We start from the raw sequence: 6,508 nt of genomic DNA, 5'->3' as shown, positions 1-6,508 counted from the left end.
TTCATCATCCGCTGGTATGTAGCACCAGCATTTTTTAGACCGAAGGGCATTACGTTGTAGTAATAGTTGCCCGACTCGGTCATGAAAGCTGTTTTTCCCCTGTCGGCCACAGCCATTGGGATTTGGTTGTATCCTGAATATGCATCCATAAAAGACAATAATTTAAAGCCAGAAGAATTATCGACCAGTTTATCAATGCAAGGTAAAGGATAAGAATCTTTAGGGCAAGCCCTATTGAGATCGGTATAGTCAACACACATGCGCCATTTTCCATTAGATTTTTTCACAAGTACAACGTTAGACAACCAGGTAGTGTATCTGGCTTCAGAAATAAAATTTGCCTCTAGGAGGTCTTTTACAGCTTTTTCAGCAGCCTCCGCTTTTTCGGGAGACTGCCTACGCCTACGTTGCACTACGGCACTAGCAAGTGGGTCGACAATAAGTTGATGACAAGCGATGTTTGGATCCAGCCCGGGCATGTCGGCAGCGTGCCATGCGAATAAATCAGCATTTTCTCTAAGGCAGGCTTTCAGCTGCTTCCTCGCCAATTCGGGGAGCCCTGTCCCAATCTTGACTCCTTTTTCTGGATCCTCGCCAAACTGGACTATCTCAAAGTCTCCATCTGGAATGGGGCGATAATGCTCTTTGCTCGCCTCGTCGTCCTCCTTCTCCTCCTTCCTCAGCTTTTTCTCCTCCTTATGTTCTTTCTTGGAGGTGCGGCTGTCAAGATCAACCGAGCTCACATTTGGACCGGGCAGACTTGGTGGCGCTTCCGGGGATGGCTTTGGTGGTGTTTCCGAGGAAGGCTTTGGCTTCTTTGGTTCAGGAGCTTTGCCAATGAAGTTGTTGCCTTTGGATGCTGCGTCAAAGCACCTCCTCGCGGCTTCAATGTCCCCGTGTAAAGTAGCAACCTGCCCCTTATGAGTGTAATATTTCATCTTCAGGTGGGCAGTGGAGGGGACAGCGATCAGGTCTGCTATGGCCGTCCTGCCGATGATGCACTGGTAGAGGCAGGGGCAGTCTACGACCAAGAATTTGACCCTGATCGACTTGGCAGTTTCCTCGGAGCCAAAAGTGACTATGAGGTCGACATAGCCCCAAGGCTTAGTGGTTGCCTCGTTGAATCCTGTGAGATCCGAGCCCAAGTACGGGGTGAGGTGTGTCTCGTCCAGCTGTAAGGTCCTGAACAAACTGGCGTACATAATGTCGCAGGAGCTCCCCGGATCGATGAGGACCCGACGAACGTCCATGTTGGCCATGTCTGCCCGGACGAGGAGGGGAATTTGGAAATTGGCTGTCCCACCGGGCAGCTCTTCTCGATAGAAGGCTAAAGGAATTGATCGCCCCTTCGCCTTGTCCAGCGTTGCGTTCATGTTCGAGGACGTGTTGATGAGATCCTCGAATTTTCTTTTTATTGATCCGACGGTGTGCTTGTCCATATGACCGCCGGATATGACGAATGAGTCTGTGAAATACTCCCACGTGCTAAGCGTTGGACCAGTATAGGTGTCCCCAAAACCGCCGGGGATAGCAAAATCTTCTGGCCGGGATACGCTCATAGCTATCTGCTTGGCGTTTTTCTGCCCGGCTGGCTGTGGAGGTACCTCCTCGACCGCGCGAGTCTCCGCGGTTTCTGGTCGAGGATCATTGTTTCTTTTCACGAACTGTCTTAGTTGTCCGTTTCTGATCATGATTTCAATAGCATCCTTCAGTTGGATGCAGTCGTCGGTCCTGTGACCATAACTCTTGTGGTATCTGCAATACCTATTTTTGTCTTGGCCGGGCTTCAGGGGGGTTGGCTTTGGTTGCTTCACATTTGCTCTGTCGAACTCAGAGATGTGAACTTCAGCAAATATCTCTCCCCGTGATTTGACGAGGGGAGTGTAGGTGGCGAATGTGCTTGGAGGGCCACGAGGCTCTCGTCTTTCACCCCTCCTTCTGTCTCTGCCCCTCTCGCCACCCCGATCGCCGCCTCTATCGTGTCCCCTGTCGCCACCCCTGTCATCATTCCTATGGGAGGACTCGCGGGCAGGGTGGCTGCTTCCAGGTCGGGCAAGGCGGGCGACATCAGCTGCCTGGACTTCCTCGTACTCAATGTACTTTTGAGCTTTTAGGAGGAGGTCGTCCCAGGTGGGTGGTTTTTTTATGCCAACAGCCTTGGCAAAATCGCTGCCCGGGCGAAGGTCCCTCTGCAGCAAATACTTCTTCATATCGTCGGTTGTTTCGACCTGCACAGCCTCCTTATTGAACCTCTCGACGAAATTGCGGAGAGTTTCTTCCTCGGCCTGGTAGATGGCCTCCAAGGCGTGCACAGTTTTTGGGTGCTTGCGGGAAGCAGTGAAGTGTCTACAGAACTGGTCTGTAAGGTCTTTCCACGAGTAGATAGATTGAGGGGGCAGGCTTTGGTACCATGCCATCGCTCCCTTCCTCAGCGTGGTCGGAAAAAGTCTGCACCTGATGGCACCGCTAATATTCCTGAAATCCAGGTTAGCGTTGACATTAGCTATGTGATCGTCGGGGTCGGTCAAACCATCGTACGCGGGGAGCGTAGGAGGTCTCTCGAAGCCCTTTGGAACACGCTTCCTCAGAATGTCTGCGGACAGGGGGCATCGGGGATCACCCTCGTCACTCCCGTTGGGAGAATGGTCCTCGGACGACCGGGGAGAATAATCGCCGGGCATGGGCGTTGGACTGCGAGATATGCGAGGACGGTAGCTGCCCGACGCGCCATGCTTGGCCATCATCGCCAACCCTTGAGGTGAATGGCGGCGCGGAGCTTCGTGCTTCCCTTTCTTGCCCGGAGGGGACCTACCCTCGCGATGAGGAGGAGTACGATCTTTCTTCCGAGGAGTAACTTCGACCCTCTCTAGGTCGGGGCGTCGATGTTTGACGGCCGCCGGACGGGGAGGGGAAGGATCAGCCTCGTGTCTCCGCGGGGGAGAGTTAGTCTTTCTGCGGCGCCGGCCCCTTTCCAGCGCGGCGATTCTTTCGTTCTGCTCGTCGAGTCGACGACCTTGAGCCTGCATAGCCTCCGTCGTTTGTTTGAGGGCAGCGATCAAGGCTGCGATCTCGGAGTTGGCCAAGACGGCGGGTTGTTCGGCGTTGTTTGCCGGAGCCTCTTGCTTGAACTGCGGGTGTTTGCCCATTCGACGATCGGTTAGGACCTCGACGTCTTCTTCATCGGATGAGAGCGAGGTTTCTCGTCCGTCGCGGGAATCGGTTTCTGGACCGCGTGCTACGGTGGTATTGTCACGCACCGGTGATAGAACAGTGTTACGCTGCGGCGGCGGTGAGGGTGGAACGTTGAGCACGTTCTCGTCGCCGGTGTCGGTGTTGAGTTGCTGTGATGAACTAGCCATGGTGAATGTTGTTGAAGAATGAAATCGGTTTTGATCTTTGTTTCTTTAGAAAAGATTAAAGAAGGGGAGGAACTCAGTCCCCACAGACGGCGCCACTGATCTAACCTGTTGATCAGAAAGGTTGAGGCCGGTCCGTTGAGCAAGCTTCCACACCGAAGGGGGGGTTTGTACCTGCAGGTGCTCCGATGCCTAAGTCAGCAAAGAGAACAAGAGAGATACAATAGAAGAGAGAGAAAGTAGAATGCAGAATGATTCCGACTACCTGGCTCTCCTGTCTAGGAGAGCTTATATAGTGCCCCCAGCGCTGGGCCAAAGGTTGGTCTATTGGGCCGGGATAACCGGCCCAATAGACTCAACTGCCAAGATAGTCCCCGTATCGTAGGGGAAGGCCGTTATTTGCCTCTATCTTGGTTGGAGCCGTTCCGCTATTCGCGGGTAAGGGATAGGCTCCGTGACAGCTGTGGCTGGATAGAGGAACACGTGCTAAACGTGCTGCTTAGCTGTTAAGCTAAGGCGGAATGGGTCAGCGTGCAAGGATAGACGAGCACGTGATTAGCGTGGAGCTAATCCGTTATGTCGAGCAGGACACGTCATTGGCTGACGTGTCGGGGAAGTCCCCCCTTATTGGGCCGTGCCCTAAATGTCGGGCATAAGGGATTGGGCCAGCCCTTGGCCCAGTCCAGAACATATTATTATATTATAATATATGTAAATCAATTTAAAACAATACAACTCTACTAAACTATTACATATTTTTAATAAAAATGTTTATTTATAACATAATATAAAAATAATGTGAATATTTATCATAAATATGAACTTTAACATAAGGTTAATAATAATTTTGTTTATAACTTTCATTAGTCAATATTAAAATCTTTGAAATTTCTTTAATTCTATTAAAATTATATGATATTTTATAATTGATCAATTTATTTTTGGTAAAAATGCGGGTAACGGGTACGGGTATGGGTACCTAGGTACCCATAGGGTATGGGGACTAGGGCAAAAGTTGTTACCCACACGGGTATGGGGATGGGTACGGGTATTTTTCAATCCGCGAGTATGGGGATGGGTACTATAGTACCCTACCCATACCCTACCCATTGTCATCCCTAATTACACAATGGCTTTTAGGCGTTGCTAAAGAATGAAAATGTTGTAATAAAAGAAAAATAATTTAATAATAAATTTTACTATGTTTAAGAATCACATGCAATTTTTCTTATTTAAAGAAGGAGTACAAAGTAAACGTTGTTGATAACATAAACTATATATGGTTTTAATTATAGGCTTCCTGATGCGGTACGATGTGGTGGTACACATAATTGAAGATCACACCGCAATTGAAAATGCATACCACAATTTAAAACCATATATAGTTTATGTTATCAACAACGTTTACTTTGTACTCCTTCTTTAAATAAGAAAAAAAACCTCATGAAAAATACATACAATGTAGTAGAAATAAGACAAAAAAATCCAGCACCATGAGTAAAACAAAAAAAATAAAAAATAAACTTAAAAAACAAACATGTTAGCAATAGGAATCAAAGAAGAAGGTATTAAACCACTAACAATACAAACATTGTAGCATAAATTGAAAAAGAAAACAAAAATTATTTTTTCCAAATTAAGTCGTGTAAAAGATTAATCGTAAATTTATAACAAATAATAATTTGTAAATTTATAAAAAAATATAAATTGTAAATTATAATTTGTGTGATTGGATTTTTTTATTCTACTAAGTCGTGTAAAAGATTAATTGATTTTTGAAAAACAACAAATTAAGTCACACAGAGAAGTAGAATTTAATGTAAAAATATCTTAAATAAAAAATGAGAATCAAAATATATAATAGAGATATGGTCAAACAGGTCATTAACTTTTTTTTCTCACTGTTATCCCATATTTTAGCTCAAGGTAAAATATGTTATAATCTCCAGTTCCAAAGACATTTATTGCTATAAAAAAACCTGTTGAGATGACTTTAGGTAGCCTTAGTCTTTAATGTCTTCAAGAACAAGAGAATCTTAATGGAAAAGTTTCATAGCTCGAGACTGAAAGAATCTTTCGATGGAAGCCAATGAATCGAAGTAGTCAAGAATTGTGGACTTAGAGCAATTTTTATCATTTAAGGGTGATTCGACTTCGACGGTTACAACGGTTTACAGGCTTTGGTTCATTTCAAATGCAAAGGACACGTGGCTGAAGTTTAGTAGTTTAACGTTAGGATAGACGTTGCTTAATTTTCTATAAATAGAAGTATATGTAGTCGAAGTAGGGGTCACAATTCATTTACACAAAATCTCAAACACTCAAAGTATCCATGTTAAAGCGAGAAACGAGTTATTCGAGAAAGATGTATGAATCGGTGAACCTTTACATTTTCTCTGTAACTTTTACATTCTAAATGCAAATTTACTTTTTCATAAGTCTTTATTTTCTTAAAGCGTTTATCAATTCTGCTTTTACTAATTTTCCCGTTCGAGTGAACTTGCTTTAATTGCATTTGACATATGTTTCTGAAATTAAACATATTGTTTTTTTTTATAAAATAAGGATGTCTTCAAAAATAAACTTCCAAGTTTCCTTTAACAAAATGCATAAACAATTGTCCCGAGATTTACTAGTTGATCTCTCAAGTAATTAATTTAAACTAGCGGTTGTTTACCAAAAATCAGTGTAAACAAATTGGCACGCCCGGTGGGACGGGTTGTTTTGTGCAATTTACATTGTTTAAAAGAAGTTTATTTTCTAAAAATCCTTTTACAAGTATTAAGACAGTTAGTGTTTATAGTTTGTGTTTTGATTTTGTATGCATTTGAGAAGTGGTAAATCTTTACCAAACTTAACTACTGTCAAATCTAGATCAAAAATGGTTAGACCACCAAATAATAATCAAAACAATAACAACAATGTCCCAAATCCTGAAGGACAGCCAACACAAGCGTCAATTAGTAACGCTACTGTCATGGCCCAAGGCTCTGGAACATCTGCTTCGAGCGTTCCTGCAGTCAGTTTTGGGAATATAGGGGTAACAATGCCCTCAACGAGTTCGACTGTATCTGGGTCGATATCTTCGTTAGTATCACATGGTATAGGGGGCAGTCAGCCTGGTGCTGAAGATGTAAGGAGCCCCATTCGAT

Source organism: Trifolium pratense, linkage group LG2, assembly GCF_020283565.1.
Source record: "Trifolium pratense cultivar HEN17-A07 linkage group LG2, ARS_RC_1.1, whole genome shotgun sequence".
Taxonomy (NCBI): Eukaryota; Viridiplantae; Streptophyta; class Magnoliopsida; order Fabales; family Fabaceae; genus Trifolium; species Trifolium pratense.
Note: the sequence above shows the minus strand (reverse complement) of the source record.